At 44.0% G+C, this 18,570-nt stretch overlaps 1 protein-coding gene across 6 annotated transcripts in view; it reads left to right on the forward strand.

Annotated features, from left to right (window-relative positions):
- Nucleotides 1-18,570, forward strand: part of LOC142820475 (uncharacterized) — a 66,734-nt gene that overhangs the window by 47,080 nt on the left and 1,084 nt on the right. For all 6 annotated transcript variants that reach the window (XM_089773401.1, XM_089773398.1, XM_089773396.1 and 3 more), the window contains one exon: nt 12,726-12,808. The gene's annotated coding sequence lies outside the window, so the exon portion shown is untranslated. The remainder of the gene's footprint in view (nt 1-12,725; nt 12,809-18,570) is intronic.

The raw sequence follows: 18,570 nt of genomic DNA on the forward strand, positions 1-18,570 counted from the left end.
GTTTCTGTCTGGGAGGTTGTGGGAAAAAGTGGAGCAGTTTGACTTTTTCTGCTCAAGCTTAAAGAAACAATCAACTGTTCTTGAGAGGCAGGAGAATGGAAAAGCACTTTTTTTACAAAATTATTTAAAAATTTCTTGCAAAACCCATGGGACTGAAACTTGGCAAAGAAATGCCCTCTTTTGAGGGACAGTTCCTTTAAGCATTTAACAAAAATTGGGTGCTTTCTTGTCTTGGAAAATAAAGCACTTCTTACCAGTGTTCTAAAGGGCTTTAATAAACTTCACTATATATGCAGTAACTTCATATTGAGTAGAGCCCTTGCTTCAATCCCTGTGAAGTTCAGAGCAGCTGCAGTGCAGATGTAGCTAAATTAGCTATGTACTCAACTTTCCTTAAAACTTTGGAATATTCTGAACTGGCTTTGTTCCATTTCCATATGTTTCAGGAAGCTATAGGCCTAGTGAAAAGGTTTCTGCTTGTGTCCCCAAAATGTCTCCTTAACCTGCATGAGGGAGTGTGGATAGAGCCTTGTGCGGATACAAAATTTGTATCCACATTGGCATATGTATCAGCAAAAATGAGCCACAGATATAAAATGGATATCTGCAATTTGCAGGGTTCCAGATACAAAATTTGTATCCACAGAGGCCTGTGGATATTTGCGGGTTTGCGGGGCTTTAAATGTGGAGCCAGGAAGTCCTAAAATCCTTGGCCCATCCCTTTCATTTGGCTGGCCTTAATTCTCTGTACTTCATGACACTCTCACTTGGTTAGTGAGGCCCAGAGACTATTACTTAGTTACATAGGAAAGTTGTAGTAATGCTGGGACTATATTACAGGAGTTCTGGGTTATAGAATCTTAGAAATGAAGAGCTGGATGGGGCCTTGAGAGATGTATCTAAGGTAGTTTACCTTGGCCATTCCAGCCAGGTTGCGCTCATGTTTTATCCACTAGACAAGGGGTTCTCAAACTGTTTCTTTATGAAGCCACTCTCAAAATGTTAGGAAAAACTCTGGGTCCCAGCGAGGGAGTGGGAGTGGGGATTCAGGGAACGGGGTCAGGGATAGGAACTTCTGCTTCAGGGGGATGAGGGCTAGTGGGGTCTGGAGATGAGGGAGTACCACTCCTGACTCAGCTCGGTGAGAGCTCCTCTGGACCCAAAGCTGCCTGGGCAGTTCTGACCAGCTGTGTTAGCAGTCAGAGGGGACCGGGAGCTGAGCACCCAAAACCGCAGGCACCAGCAGCAGATGGGGGGGGAATGCCACAGCTCCCCACTCCATGGTACATCAGCCAGAAGAGCAGCTGCCCTGCACTGCCTGGCTCTGGCTTCCTGCGTAGTACCTGATTGGAGGGCTGGGAGAGAGTGAGAGGTGGAGCTATCCCTAGGACTGCCTCACTCTGGGCAGGCCACACCCTCATGCCCCCTCAGCTCTACTCATAGGCTCAAAGTTTTTGCCTACTGTTCCTGGCTTGGGAAGACGGGAGAAAAAGAGTTTGGGGCTTCAGTCCTGTACCACTTATGGCTTCCTCCCTGCAAGGGAGAGGGGTGGTGCTGAGGCTTGAGAGACTAAGTTTCTTTAGCCCTCCTGAAAGGATCCTTGGTTGAGAGCCGCTGCACTAGACTACAGTTCCCCAGAAAACATGCCTTAAATGTGCGTGCTTAGTTATGCTCTCTGTAAAATGGAGCAACTAGTATGTTCCCCCTTTTTATCAAGTGCTTTGAATTCTACAGATGAGAGAATCCTAGTGCCAGAGCATTAATTACTTTAATGATTTATATATTTTAGACCACTTAGAAATGGAAAGGACTGCATAACAGCTAACTCTGATGCCTATTTTACAAACTGGGCTGTGCAGATACTGACATTTGTTGAATGATCTTAGACAAATGTTTTTCATATCCTCATTTGTCTTCAACAGTTATTAATATTTATCTACATACATAATTGGGTGTGTTTGAAAGTTAATGAGGAGTGTTTGTTTTCCTGGTTGATGAAAAGACAGCTGTATTTCATAGGTGAAGCAGTAAAAACCTCTGTGTACTGTTACAATGGAAAAGATGAAGCAACCTCTAGAGTAGTTTGCTAGTCTTCAAAAATTGCAAATGGTGAGTTGACATTTTCTAGGCCTTTTGTTGTTTTATGTTGGGGGTGGTGGAGAATTTTGAGACAAAGTGGTTAAACTGCTTTTGAGGAGAAGGAAGTACTCTTTCCCTTTTTAAAAACAAAATCTTAAGACCTTTTTGTGGCTGAGGATAGACAGTTGACATTGTTGGAAATAGCACCATCATTGTGTAGAAATACCCATGAATATTCCCGTAAAACTAGTTTTGACTTGCCTTTGAAAATAGCATTCTGTGTATGCCATACAGTTGATACTTCGAAGCAGTTCAAGTTTTGCTTAGGGATGTTAAATAGCAGTTAGTAAGCTAATCAAGTAGTCGATGGAATTTCCATCGACTACTCGATTAGTCGATAAGGGGGTTCGCTATTACTCTGCGTTTTAAATGTAGTAAGTGCCACCAAGTTCTTATTACATTTAAAAACCGGAGGTGCAGTGTCTGGGCCTCTGTGTGAGCCGACATTCATCTGTCGCAGCTTGCACCAGGTCCCATGCTGCTGCGGCTTTGCCTTTTAAATGTAGTAAGAGCCTAGTGGCTCTTACTACATTTAAAAAGCAGAGGCACAGGGTCTGGGACCTGGCACAAGCTGGGACTGCTCAGTCCTTGCATCTCTGCTCCCCACGGAGATGGTCCAATGGGGAACTGGCTTTTAAGCCGACTCCCCCCAGCACTGGCTCCTGCTCCCCTCCCCTCCCTTCCTCTTCCCTCCTTGCTGCCTCTCATACAAAGGCAGCGGGATGGGGGGGGAGGAATGTGAGCAGTTGACTAGATTAATCAATAAGCCTAGGCTTATCGGTTAATCATCTAGTCGACTACTTGTTCACATCCCTACATACAATAACACTGCATTTTTGTGTCAATTAAGGTTGCTCTGTACATAATACTTAACATCTTGTTCCCTTGCATTTTTAAGTTTTGTTAAGAATATCAGTAATAGGCCTCTCTCCTGACACACACTTCACCCATAGTATAACCATCCTAAATCATAGAATGTACCATAATTTTGACTGCCCCATGCAGGGGTGCCAGCTTTTCAGCAGTGTTCCCCAAATCTGAAGGTGTTACTTTACAGAACTGTGTAGGAGGGTTCTGGAAGTGTGAGAGGTGGGGATTAAGTCAGGTCCATTCGTGATGGAGCTAGATAAAATTTTGGGAAGGCAGTGATCGGAGGCTGTCATTCCTACTGTTCAGGTTCCAGTACAGTGACTCCACTACTAAGGAGGTGTGTGTCTGTGGATAGAGGTAGCAGAGAAGAGTACATGGTATGTACCATTTGGATCCTTAACTTTTTGCCTGCTTTAAGATTTGTTAGATATCGAGCAACTGACTCATAATGCAGTTTGAGAAAATCTGGGATCATTCAGGGCTGTATCATTTATATGCACACAGGGTTGAATCCTTGCAACCCTAATGTTCTCAGTGTGTAATTTTTTACTGAATGTGTAAGGCTCACTGTTTTCTATCACTGAAATGTAGCTGCCACTCAAAAAGCTCTGAAAGAACTCTCCTCACTTTGGTTGGATAAAATGGATTTGGCAACATTTACCAGACCCCTGCTAATCAGAGGCTGATTTTCTATCGACTGCACAATTAGTTGATAAGGGAATTACTCCCTGCTTCAGTTTAAATGTAGTAAGAGCAGGGTGGTGGGCAAGCAGCCCGGCTCCTATTACATTTAAACTGCAGAGCCACAGCGGGGGGGGGGGGGGGGGTAGGTCCTGGAGCTGGCACAAGCTGGAACTGGGCTGGGCTTGCTCATACTGGGTCTAGCAGCCACTGTCTGTGGGGGGGGCGGGGTTTCCCAGTGGGGAGCTGGGACCCCCTGCAGACAGGAACTCCTGCTGGAGCAGCCCCTGTGCACAATGGCTAGGACTGGCCATAGACAGGGTCTGCTGCCGCGGAGCAGCCTCTGCCCTTCACGGCAGCCTCCCCTGCCTTAGGCTTATCGGTTAATTGTCTAGTCGACTACTGGTTCACATCCCTTCATACAATAACACTGCATTTTTGTGTCAGTTAAGGTTGATAGAGGCAGCAGAGCAGGGGGAGGTGGTGCTGGGGGGGACTGGCTTTTAAGCTGATCCCCCACCCCTTTACTGCCTCTGATAGGGAGTAGGGATGTTAAATATCGGTTAACTGAGTAGTCGATTAACCTAATGAATTCTGATTGGTTATTCGACTATAGAATAGTCTCTGGGGGCAAGGCCGGCAGCCAGTGCGCTCTGGCCCCACTCCCGAGGAGCCCCCTGCCACTCCACACTTCTGCCTCTGATACGGAGGCAGTAGTGCGGGGTGGCAGTAGCTCCTGTCCGGGAGGGGTGGGGTGGCTAAGCTCCCAGACTCAGCACGAGCTGGAACTGAGCTGGGCTGCCTGCCTGCCTGGCTCTTAATACACTTTAAATGCAGAGCCGTAATGGGGGTAGGTCCCAGATCTGGTGAGAGCCAGGACTGAGCTGGGCTGCTGGCCAACCTGCTAAAAAATGTACTGGTGTGGTTGGGGGGAGATGCATGTAGTTTATAGCATTAACAGATAAGCTTTGGTAATTGGTTAATTGACTACACGATTACATCCATAAAGGCGAGTAGTAGAGGCGTTGACATGACTACCCAGTAAGCCTAGGCTTATCTGAGTAGTCGACTACTTGACTACATCACTACCTGGGGCACTGTTTCAGTAATTAATTGTCCCTATCACCTCCTGAAACATCTTGGCTTTCTTTGGAGGAGGAGGTCTGTCCACAAGCTGACCCATCCCTCTCTGTGGTTTAAGAAAGATGACTAGATCACAGCTTGATGTGCTGTGTCTGCAGACTCGTCATATCTTTCATTCTAGAAACATACTGATGGGCTGCAAAATGAATAGAAAAGGTACATGCCACTTTCCGTACCTGGTTGATATGTGCCTCATTCCTTCTGGTTAAACAATGCATTACTTTTGTATACTGAGGAAGAAGGCTGCTTCACTTCAGTCATTCCCACCCTCGCATCCCCTATTCAAGGGGTGCCAAACCTGTGATACATGGGCTGCTTGCTGCCGATTAGAGAGTTTCATAAGGCCTACAGCCTGCTTCAACACCATATACTAACAGCTGATTCATTAGCATTTTGTTGTCATGTTGCATAAGTGTGTAAATAGACAATATTGTACATAGGTTGTTTTTATCTAAATATATAACAAAACAAGCTGAACATGAAATAGAAATTAATACAAATGACTTTAAATTGTAACTAAAATAGGTAGAGTCTGTTTGCCCCACACAAGACTATGCTTGAGTGTGTCACCTTCTGTGTAATAAGGTTGAGCACCACTGCCCTATTCTGATCCATTGACTCTAGGTTCCTAACAATGTTTCATGTTTGAGATGATGGCTTCTTCTCATTTCCATGTAGTTCTCACCTGTCCTGAAGTTTTGAGCTGAAATGTTACCTATCTTTTAGTCTGGTGAGTGACTTCCTTTTTTTTGGCGGTGGGGTGGGGTAGGTGTCACTTACTGGCTTCAAGCCTGGTTTCTTTCCGCATCATTAAGGAGCAGCTAGAATTTGGAGGCAAAAATGTGGAAGCCTGCATAGGCAACATATTTGCATAGCTCCTAACTCTAGAAGACCTACTCTTTGAAGATAGAATTATCTACTGAACATCTGCCTATTGTGTTGACTGGCATTAACTTTGAGCTGCAGATATAATTTATTAAACTACATAGGCCCTGTCTGCACTAGAGAAATGTAGCAAAGATTTTCCTGTTTGATGTCAGCAGCATTGGCAGCAACCAAAGTCCATTAAGGCTGATGTATTTAGGATGCTTAGCTGACCCTGGGCCTAAAATACTAGCAGCTGCCTGTCTGCTCCTGGGTTTCAAACTGCTAATACTGGCGGAGCTGAAATGGTATTAGTGATAACGGGACATGTTTGCAGAATTTCCTTGGTGCAGACACAATGTGCGTGTATTGTAGCCTGGCTAGCAAATGCATACAATGCTTCTGCACAGCCAAAACCACCACCACCCTTGAAGCTGAGAGTTCAGAACCTGGGTGAGCTGACTTGGACTAAAAATAGCAATGTAGCTGTTCTGGCTAAGACTGCAGCCCAGTCTCTGGGACCCAGTTGCTCAGCCCTACTTTTAGCTTTGCAGCACAAACAGAAGTCAGTTGACCCACAGGCTCTGAGACTGGCTGTGTATTTGTACTGTAAGTGGCTTCTGGAGCAGTTAAACTTCCTCAGTGGTTGTTGGGGGAGCACGTGAGCACATTGTGGATGTGATAATGCAATGGATTAAAGTCTTTAAAAATGTTTGAAAAATCTTACCTGCTATTGCAAACAACATCTTTGAATTATATTACCAATAGTATTATTATAATTGGAAAATTAGAGGAAAACATGCAGAAAATAATTAGTACTCACTTTATTTTAAAATAAAATAGAACAGGCTCTTTTGTACTGTCAAGCTGTGCACATACCTACGGTTAGTCAATGCATGATCTTATTGCCCTCTCCTTAGTCCTACCTTACACCATATCCACCCTACTGTTCGGTACCTCCACCTGTTTTGTTGCATCTAAAATTACGTGTGGGCAAATTCTTGAGCTTGTGAGAAGTCTTGCTGTAATAAACAAGGTTCCCCATGTGTGGAGTTTCGGGAGCAGGGACCCAATCTTTCTGCTATGCCACATAGCATCTAGCACACATGTTGACATTCTAATGATAACCAAGTTTCCAATCCTGTGATTATTGTGCTGGAATTCCTGTTCCATCCAAACCTTCCTGCCTCATTGCCACCAATGCATCACCATGCACAGGTAGAGTGGTTGAATCCACGGCTGTGTTCTCTCATGCATTTCATGAAAGAGAAAATATTTGGAATGGCAGTATATGATGGGAAAACTCAGGCAAATGGCTTGAAGAGATGAGAAAATGAGCAGTGAAGAGACACTTGTAGGGGAATGGATTTGTTACCTTACGAATATTATAGTGCACATAGCAACGAGCAGTCCTGTGGCACCTTATAGACTAACAGGTTTATTGGAGCATAAGTTTTCTTGGGAAATGATTCACTTCGTCAGATGCACATATATAGTGCACATACTTATTATTACACTTCCAGTTTGCAGTATGTGGCATCAGTACCTTGGGATCACTCCAGGATAGGGGTGGCTGTGGGAATTCCAGCCATCTCACCTGCTCTGAATGGATTCTAGGAAGGAGGAAAGATTGGTCTTCTGATTAATGCCTCTACACACTCACAGGAAGAACAGCAGGGAAGGGGTGAGGAACGTGAATTAGAAGAAAGGCAAAAGGTATTTCTTTACTCCAGAGTGTACCTGAGTCTGGGTATCTGGCTAATCCAAGTCCACCTGCCAGCCTTCACGCTGTGGAACCAGCCTTGATTCATACTCATCTAGGTGCTTCCACACTGGTGCTATAGTAATCCAGGTGAGGTGATAATATTTCTGGGGATATGTCCCATGGTTTCTTAGAATTGCACTGATTTGAGCTTTTCTATAAACTTTCTCAGTGTCTTGTGACAGAGCGTGTCTGTCCTTCCCAAGCTCCTGTGTGGAAGAGTTTTTAACTTGCTGCTTAAGGATTTCTGGCTCTGCAGGCTCCTCACTTGTGTCTGTTCCAGCTGTGCCAAGATGTGCATCCAACTGGTGGGTGAATCCAACCTGTTCCTGCATTTGGCACTGTTAATACAACAGGCTGTAGATGGAGGACATGATATACCATGAAGAGCATTTTGGCAGTGACCCTGAAAAGGCAGTTGTGGGTCTTGGTGAGAATATCACGAAGATCACATGCTGACGTCAAGGTGGAGACTACGGATATGGGTTGCAGTAGCTATGGGTTACCCCTATGTGGCCTTTATAAGGCCACAAGCATGCAGATCTGGGATGGTTTAGCATTTCCTTAGGAAAAGAGCTATGTTCACTGAGCAGTGTGAACAGCTTGCCTTGACACTCTAGTGCCAGGACAATCAGATGAGGGTGGTGAGGCTCTGCCAATCTAAGAGCTGTCTGCTACATGTTGGTAGCTAACCAGTGTGATGTTGGTAAATCGACTGCTGGCGCTGTTGTGGAGAGCGGTTATTGCTGCATTATAGCTTAGAGTGATATATATTGCTAACATCCCAGAAATAACTAACTTTGTGACATTAGGGTTCCTGAACTGTATTGTGGTCCATATAGTGCACATGCCCCTTGTCTTCCCACCACAAGATGCACATGAATATGGTAGTTTTAAACAAAACATTTGACTTTTAACAAACTCGGAGAATGGGCAGGTAAGATCCTGTGGAAAGGAAGACAAAGGGAACAAAGGTTTAGGAGAGCTGGCATAATAGCAAACTATCTAGACGTGAAAGAAGGAGAAGGAATAGCAAGAGGCCAATATGGCTCCATCAGGAGCTCTTTTGTGGGAATCCTTTTTGATTTTCAGATCACTAAGTGGAAATGTAGACAAATTGCTAAAAGGAGTACAAAAGAGTAGTGCAGGCATGTGGAGACAAAATCCAAAATGGCTAAGGCACAGAATGAGTTACGCCAAGAAAGGTAGTAAACTATAAGAATAGATTCTGCAAATATATATTAGGAGAAAGACAAAGGAATGTATTGTTTCACTGTCCAGAGGGAAAGAAGAGCTAATGGACAACACCAAGTAAGCAGAAATGTTTTATATCTCTTTTGCTTCAGTCTTGATTGAAATGTTAATGCTGACTGGATGCTTAATAAAATTAATATTAACAACTGGGGGAAGGAACAAAAGCTAGACTAGGGAAACAACAGGTTAAAGAATGTTTAGATAAGTTAGATGTAGTCAAGTCAGCAGTCTGGCAAAACTCATCATAGGGTACTTAAGGAATTAGCTGAAGCAGTCTTGGAACCATTAATGGTTTTATTTCAAGAACTCCTGGAGGACAGGTGAGGTCCTAGAGGACTAGAGAAGGGCAAACATAGTGGGGAGTTATAAACCAGTCAGCCTAACTTTTGCTTCTGTAAATACTGGATCAAATAGTTAAATCAGAGGTGTGGGGAACCTGAGGCCCGGGGGCTGGATGTAGCCCCCTGCTTGCCTTGATCCAGCCCCTGAGGCTTTCCCTCCCCCTCAGGCCACTTCAGTGACGGTTTGGTTGCTTCTCACTGGTGTGAGGGCCCCCAGCTGATTTTTTTTCTGTGGGTCAGCAGCCCCTAGCCCAAAAAAGGTTCCTCACCTCTGGGTTAAACCATCAATTTGGAAGCACGCAGAGAGAGGATCAGAGGGTGTTAGCCAGCATATATTAGTCAAGAACAAATCATGCCAAACCAGACCAATTTCCTCCTTTGACAGAATTACTGGCCTAGAAGATGTAATATCTTGATTTTTAGTAATGTTTTTTATGCAGTCACATGTTATGTTCACATAAACGAAGTAGGGAAATTGGTCTAGATTAAGTAACTATAAGGCAGGTGCCCAAATGGTAGAAAAACTCTACTCAATGGCTCACTGTCAAACAGTGAGGGCATATTTAGTGGGATTCCACAGCAGTCTGTTCTGGGTCAGCTACTCATCAGTATTTTCATTAATGATGTAGATAACAGAGTAGAAGATATGTTTACAAAATGACCCGAGGCTAAGAGGGGTTGCTAGTATTCTGGAGGACAGGATTAGAATTCAAAATGACTTGGATTTAAATTAGAGAATTCATCTGAAATCAACACCTGTGGCCCACTCACTAGCCTAGGTTGCGCATTGCTAACATAGTCCTGCAGAAAAGAATGTGGTGGTCATGGTAGATCACAAACTGAATATGAGTTATAAGATGTTGTAGCTACAAAATAGGCTGAACTTAATAAAAATGGAGAGTGGTGTGTGATGAAAACGACCAGAGAATGCCAGTCAGTGGAATCTCACTGGTAACTAAAGTGCACATGCCCAACATACCTGTTCTCAGGCCAGCAGAGACAAAGACAATGGAAAAGCACATTATTTTGTGTCCATAGAAAGAAAAAAATTTGTCTCCCTTTCTATCACGTGCATCTCAGCAAGGCCACAGGATGACATGTGGTGTCTTTATTTCATCTCTTCATGTTTGCGTTTTCAAAGCCGGAGGAAGGACAATAGTTAATCAGTGATAACAACCACCGTTCTTCCTGCTGGAGTTTCTGTCTAATTATAAATGACTGCAAGTGCCTAGCCATCCATCACCATTAAAGGTGTATAAGTACACTTACATTGTCCAAAAATTGTTGAGGGAGAAAAACCAGTTTGGAGGGAAGGTTTTACTTCTGGCCTGGGCTGCAGTAACATGGATGATTAATTCCTAGATGCTAGAGATGGGTCACATGTAATCAATCCCTCCTTCCCTGGATTCCATTCCTTACACTACATTTTTCCAGCCTCTTGTCAGGTAGAATGTCTCAAGCAGTAGTTCTGTAACCACTCCCTTTGAGGAGTTTTCTCACATCCCAGTCTGTCAGTGTTCCTGTCTCTTCTCATGTGAAAAGGTAAATTTGGGCTACCTTGGATAGCTGCTTAGGTAGAGAGGAGTCATTGTGCTGGCATGGCTTGGTCTGGGGGGGATTATAACTGGGGTTGTTGGTGTTGTTATGGCTAGGTTTTTGCCTGATTAAATGGTTTACAGTAGTCATTGTCTTGTCAGATGCTGTTTGTATGTGTGACTTATAGGGAGAGTCCATCATATTGCTAGTTTCATTGACTGGGTGCAACTCCATTATTTTAGGGCTGGCTGACTTGAATGGTGGCTTTGTTGGTTTAGACATTGCTATACTGCTTCGGCCAAATGGGAATGGATGATACTTCCAGGTGACTGGAAGGAAGGGGCTATAGATGTACACATTTTCACTGCTCTTAATGAATATGACCTCAAAGCACAACTCATGTTCTCTGTTTCATAGGTGGGTGGCTTAACAGAATTGCTTAAGGTCAGATGGGAAGTCCATGATAGACCTGGGAATAAAAACCTAGTCTCCTGATTCCCAATTGTGCTTTAACCACACTGTGTAAATAGTAAGAGGCCCATTATGTCTTCAAACTGAAGTTAATAGAGTGGTGTTTCTTGGAGGTTAGAATGGATTGAGTGGGTAGACAAAATAAGCCTAACAGGGGTTCTGTGTTTTTCAGCTTTGACACAGAATTTACCATAGACTGTAGAATTGGTCTCCAGGACTAGGCATGTAAACGGGTGACCTGTTAGAATTTAAATACCTTTAAAAGGCTGGTGCACAGCAGGGGGACCCTGCACCAGCCGAGAATCAGCTGTCCCAAGTCATGCTGCCTCCCCCCACCACCTTGTGCTTCTGTTTTTTAAATGTATTGAGAGCCGGGAGGGTCTTAATACATTTAAAAAGCAGAGGTGCACAGTGTCTGGGACTGGGCGTGAGCTGGGAATCGGTTGATTCCCAACTCACGTCCGGTCACGGTTACCCTGCCTCTCCTACTCCCCACAGATATGGGGCCGGGGGAACTGTCTTTTAAGCCAGCTTTCCCCAGCACTGGCTTCTGTCCTCCCCCTCCCCTGCCTCTGATAGAGGCAGCGGGGAGGGGAGGGAGCGATTAGTCGCTTACATCCCTATCACCCATACCAGGTGATGCTTACCAGTAACCAGTTAACTGGCACATGGCCTGGCTGGAGCAGCCCCCCCCACCCATGGTGCTCCAGCCCAGCTGGGCCCATGGCATGATGCAACAAGCCAGTTAACTGGTTAAACTTATAGTTTAACTAGTTAATATAAAATCCCATTTAAAATGTTCCTATCCAGGATCTTAAGTTTTCATTTGCTAAAGTAAAACTTGCTAGGTGATGTGGTTTAAGATGGTTCCTACACGTGACCTGAACATTAACTGATGTGATGTTCAACTCAGTAATGCCTGTAGGGAGAGTAGAGTTAATTAGTCCAACAATGACCTCTTCGGTGATTTACCAGCAGTGTCTGACATTCAAAGGTACCACCAAAACTGCAGCATACCATGCCGGGTATTTCAAAAGGATAGCTGTCCACAAGTAGAGCGGTGTTTTGCAGTGGGAACTGTAGCTGATGGAGCGATAGATGAAGCTGCCTTATTGTCTCTGATTCTGATGCTGGTCTGATACTTTTGACTGATGGAAGAGAGTACCCAGCTTTGCCTAATGTATTTGCATTTTCATTCACATATGGGCAGACAGGCTGTCTGGCCTTGGAGAGACAAGTATAACTGAAGAGCAGGGGTTGCCGTAGGTAGCTGGGCTCATGGAGTGAAGGGAAGGCAAACCCTTCAGGTTAGGTGGAGAAGGAAAATGGGAGGATGCTCATGTGGGCACTGTGCCAGTTCTTGGGATTACAGTTCTTGGGGCTCATGGGAATCCATGTAGCTGAACTGGAGGTGTGCCAAAGCAGGTCTAAGCTGTCCCTTGCTGCATTTGTTTACTGCAAACCTTTCTGCAATTTTTTTTCTGAAAGGGTTTCTTAGCACTAACAAATCTGGCTGTGTTAAGCTTAGGCGCTCTTGTCAGCTATTCAGAGAAAGGTTTGGTCTCATTTCTGTGGCGTGGGAGGCTACTTTGAGGGAGGGGCCCAAGGGCTTGGGTATGATGGATTCTTTGTGATTGAGCTCTTCCCTCCTCTTCTTTTTTCAGGTAACCTTTCCTTGTGTGTGAAGGGGTCCTGAACTCATCACCTCTGCGATGAGCACTGCAGTGTCGTGACACCAGAGGTCTTGGTGAGTTGCCTGTGGGGTAGAGTGCTGGGTCCTATAATATTTACAAAGACACTGGCTCCATCTACGTGGCTCTCTGAGACACATTACTGACAAGTTCTAAAATTCCCACAATAGTGCTAGTTTCTGATTTTAGAACAAGAATTGTACACCAGTAGATGGGTGGATAAACAAAGCAGAGACACTCCAGCAGTGTGGACTGGAGTCCATTTCCCCCCAAATCTAAATGTGAGCAAGAGAAGAACATCTCCTAATTAGCACAAGTGAAAGGGAATTTTCATTTATTGGACATACTGTGAGCGCTCTCAAATAAAAATTGTGATTCTTTCCATTTTGAGTCTCGCAGTTTTGTAGAATTCTACAGTTCAGAAGGGGAAAGCAAAGGGGGAGAAATAGGAGTTGACAATCATTTTGTCCTCAGCAAGTAAAGTTCAATACTACCTCCATTCAAATCTCTCCTTATAATTCACTCCTGCTAAGCTTGTCAATACTAATCCATTGAGAGATAATGTGTGTCGTGTGTATTTTATATAAAGAGCATGTTAAAAGAACAATATCCTGGTTGCCAAGTGAAGCACTCCAAAATTAAGAAATGTCACATTTATGGTTGGCTGTTCAATCTTAATTCCACTGCCTTTTGTGTCTGTCTTGTGCACTAAATGATATGGGGTCCTGTGGAAAAAACAGTGTGTGCTTGTATAATGTATCATAATGCAAATACACAAAGGGCAGACTTGAGGCAGCATTCATGAATGACAAAACATATAAAATGGAAAAAACTATGTAAATAATAAGAAATCCACCACACAGACCTCTGTATCTTGCCTTTTTGCAGCAAATTGTGCTTAAGTTTAGGCCATTATGCTTCCCTTACCTACCGTGATGTGGCCTTCGGCCTAACTCAGGAGTGGGCAAGATACCACGCACGGACCGGAGGTGGCCCTCAGCCTGCCCTGGCCTGCCCTGTCCCCAGGCCAGTTGAGACCTGGGGACAGGGGAGTGCGCAAAGACATTTGCTATTCAAAGCAGCAGGTGGCTTGCTTCCCACCTGCCCAGGGCGTGCGATGCCAGGAGGGAGCCACCAGCCATTTTGAACAGCGAACGACTTTGCGTGCTTCCCAGGCCCCGATTGGCCTGAGAGTGGAGGAGCATGCAAAGTCTCCTTCCCCCACCAGGGGTGCGCAGCACTTAGGGGCAACCACCAGCTCATAGACTTTAAGGTCAGAAGGGACCATTATGATCATCTAGTCTGACCCCCTGCACAATGCAGGCCACAGAATCTCACCCACTCCCTCCTAGAATAATCTTCTCACCTATATCTCAGATATTGAAGCCTTCAAATGGTTTGAAGACCCCAAGATGCAGAGAATCCTCCAGCTGTGATCTGTGCCCCATGCTACAGAGGAAGGCGAAAAACCTCCCGGGCCTCTACCAATCTACTCTAGAGGAAAATTCCTTCCTGACCCCAAATATGGCGATCAGCTAAACCCTGAGCATGTGGGCAAGACTCACCAGCCAGACACCCAGAAAGTTCTCTATAGTAACTCCTATCATCCCTCCATTGACCTATTTCCCACTGATAATGAATGGTCAATTAGTTACCAAGCTCATGTTATCTCATCAAACCATCCCCTTCATAAACCCATCTAGTTTAATCTTGAAACCAGATAGATCTTTTGCCCCCACTACTTACCTTGGAAGGCCGTTCCAGAACCTCCCTCCTCTAGTGGTTAGAAACCTTCGTCTAATCTCAAGTCTAAACTTCCTACTAGCCAGCTTGTATCCATTTGTTCTTGTGTCCACATTGGTATTAAGCTTAAATAATTCCTCTCCCTCCCTGGTATTTATCCCTTTAATATATTTAAAGAGAGCAATCATGTCCCCCCTCAGCCTTCTTTTGGTTACGGTAAACAAGCCAAGCTCCTTGAGTCTCCTTTCATAAGACAGGTTTTCTATTCCTCGGATCATCCTAATGGCCCTTCTTTGTACCTGTTCCAGTTTGAATTCATCCTTCTTAAACATGGGAGACCAGAACTGCACACAGTATTCCAAATGGGGACTCACCAATGCCTTGTATAATGGCACTAACACCTCCTTATCCGTACTGGAAATACCTCGCCTAATGCATCCCAAGACTGTATTAGCCTTTTTCACGGCCATGTCACAGTGGCGGCTCATAGTCATCCTATAATCAACCAGGACTCTGAGGTCCTTCTCCTCCTCTGTTACTTCCAACTGATGTGTCCCCAGCTTATAACTAAAATTCTTTTTATTAATCCCTAAATGCATAACCTTACACTTCTTACTATTAAATTTCATCCTATTGCTATCACTCCAATTTACAAGGTCATCCAGATCTTCCTGTATAATATCCCGATCCTTTTCTGAATTGGCAATAGCTCCCAACTTTGTGTCATCCGCAAATTTTATCAGGACACTTCCACTTTTGATGCCAAAGTCAGCAATAAAATGATTAAATAAAATTGGCCCCAAAACTGATCCCTGAGGAACTCCGCTAGTAACCTTCCTCCAACCTAATAGTTCACCTTTCAGTATGACCCGCTGTAGTCTCCCCTTTAACCAGTTGCTTATCCACCTCTCAACTTTCATATTAATCCCTATCTTTTCCAATTTAACCAATAATTCCCCATGTGGTATTGTATCAAATGCCTTACTAAAGTCGAGGTAGATTAGATCCACTGCATTTCCTTTATCTAAAAAATCTGTTACTTTCTCAAAAAAGGAAATCAGGTTGGTTTGTAAAACCATGTTGTAATTTGTCCCAATTGCCATTAACCTCAATGTCTCTAACTACTTTCTCCTTCAAATTTTTTTCCAAGATCTTGCATACTACAGATGTCAAACTAACAGGCCTATAGTTACCCGGGTTGCTTTTTTTCTCTTTCTTAAAAATAGGAACTATATTAGCAATTCTCCAGTCAAATGGTACAACCCCTGAGTTTAGAGATTTATTACAATTTTTTGCTAATGGACTTGCAATTTCGTGTGCCAGTTCCCTTAATATTCTTGGATGAAGATTATCGGGGCCCCCCAATTACTCCCATTAAGCTGTTCAAGTTTGACTTTTACCTCGGATATGGTAATATCTACCTCCATATCCTTAGTTCTATTTGTTAGGTTACCATTATCCCTGAGCTCTTCATTAGCCTCATTAAAGACTGAAGCAAAGTATTTGTTTAGATATTGGGCCATTCCTAGATTATCCTTAACCTTCACTCCATCCTTAGTAATTAGCGGTCCTACCTTTTAATTAGCTGTTCAAAACAGCTGGCCGTTCCCTCTGTGCAGTGCACAAGGCAGCTAGAAGGAACAGCCCCCTTCCACCTCAGACCTCACCCCTTCCGGGGCTGTCCTGGTACCTCATACTAAAACTGGTGAAGTGGCTCCACTGCAAAAATTGTTGTCCACCCCTGGCCTAACTTCAGTTTCATGAGAATGACCATGAGTAAAATTTTCTCCCAAGACTTTACAGCGGTGGAATTGAGGCACTTTTGAAAATGTGAATTCCTTTTTTTCAAGAGGGACTTAGGAACCTCAGACACTGAGAGGCAGTGGGATGTAGGCACGTACGAAGAGCTGATTTTCAGATATGATGATATAGCACCCTGCACACCTTTGTGCATGATAGAAATAACACTGACACTGTAACTACATTGCCCTAAAAACTGATGAGATGCTCTCCTTGCAGCTTTAGATATGTGTTTGTGTGTGGTTCTTGTTGAGTTCTGTGGTTCCGAACTGCTCTTGCTCTACCCAATACAAATGAAGTTCTTAATGCAGGAATGTTCCTTGCATTAAGGGACTTGGGCAGAGCAGTGAAGGCAGAAATATTGAGCAAACACACTGCAGTCACCAGGATTGCTCTATAGCAGCCAAGGGCGCTGTGGAGAGGAGAATCTTTGGAGTTGTTGAGATCTACAAATTAATTATTGTGATGTCCTGACACTGTATTGAAGTTGCATCAAGGTGCTGATATGATATCATGAAATAAGTGTGATGACATGCCAAAATCACTTAGTGGCGCTGGAGAGCCACAAAACGCCATACAAATGCCTTCCTAGCGAGTTTCTCACTGGCAACAATGTGATCATATGGAGGCAGGTATTTCTTAATCCTCCAGTAGCAATGCATCAGTGAACTGATTTATGTCCTCTTACTACCCGTAAAGTCCTAGTTACTTCATAATAGGTAAGAGCCTGCCATCCTGGTTAATTTTATTTTGTTGCTATTGAGTCATACAAGAAACTGCTTCTTCCTTGCTGAGAAGAAATAATGGGGATATTTACATTTGAATAATTTTTAACTAGCAATATATAATACATGAACAATATTCTAAATGTTTATATTCTAAATTAAGTGGATTTACATCTGAGTAGGTAAAATAAACAGAAAATATTAGTTACAATATTAACCAGATTTTTTTCCACAAAATTCTTTAGTCCAAGGAGCATAAGAAACACACAATTCCAATATTTTCCTCTAATAATGTAGAATAAACTGTGTTATGATGTTCTGTATGGGCCAGTATCATGCCTGTTGCCTCTCTTCAGAAACAAGCTCAAAATTGTTCATGTTAAATTAAAATGTGTTTTTAAATAGCCTGTATGATGCTGAGCAAATTTGGATGGACAGTTCTCCCATATTCGGTCAGTTAAAAGGATTTAGTTTAAAAAAAAATTGACCATGTGTTCTTCTATGCTCTGAGTAATCAAGTCTCATGCTTCATGGCATGAACTGGTTGTTTACAGGTGGTCAGGAAGGTATTTTCTTTCTCTTTCCCTCCTGTGTATCTTCCACCACATAGCATTCCACTAATGGCTAATTATGTTGGGATAGTGTGTGTGGGGGGGGAAGTCTTTATCTTCCTCTAAGACGTCAGGTAATGGCCATTCGTAGTGGGAATTCTGGACAATTGGGACAATTGATATGTATAGTCCTATGTTCCTAGTGATTTGGTGTGGGGCAGGCTTAATTAGGTCATACACATTCACAGACATGAATTCTTCCATGACCTAGATGAAAGAGTCTGGATATGACTAAGGATGTTAAGGACTAGTCGATTTCCCTCTTCCCCCGCCCTGTTGCTGCCTCTATTACATAGAGGCAGCAAAGGGGGGAAGAAGGGGTACTTCAAAGCAGCAGCGCCGCACAACTGATCCTGGGATCAGCTGTGAGGCGCTGCCACTTTGAAACACCAACGTGGTGGTCAAAGGGCAGCACCATGCAGAGTCCTGGGTCAGCTGTGGACTCCACAGGCTCCAGGTGGATTTCAAATTGGAAGCGCAGCATGGAGCCTGGGGTGAGTGGTGGACCCTGAGTCCCCCACTGACCCGAACTCCATGAAGGCGCTTCCATTTTGAAATGCACAAGAGTCCCCACTGGGGACTCTTGTATATTTCAAAGCTGGCACGACCCCATGCAGCCCGGAGTCAGTGGGACTTCCTCCTGGCCCCAGGTGCACATGGAGTTCCTACCCCAGTTGCAGCTCTTGTACATTTCAAAGGAGGAATGCGGAAGTGCCTTTCGACTAGTTGAGTAGTTGATGGAAATTCCATCGACTACTTGACTAGTAAGTTAACCGCTAGTTAACATCCTTAAATACGGTGAACTTCACTACCTCTGTCTGCCATGCTCGTCTGAATCCAGAGTAACCTGTTTTGGGTTAAGGGAGAATGGCTTCACCTAGAGATGTGAAAGTTTAACCAGTAAGCCTCACCCTTAAGGGTGAGGCTTACCAGTTAATG

The sequence above is a fragment of the Pelodiscus sinensis genome, chromosome 1 (genome assembly GCF_052426305.1).
Source record: "Pelodiscus sinensis isolate ZL-2025 chromosome 1, ASM5242630v1, whole genome shotgun sequence".
Lineage (NCBI taxonomy): Eukaryota > Metazoa > Chordata > Testudines > Trionychidae > Pelodiscus > Pelodiscus sinensis.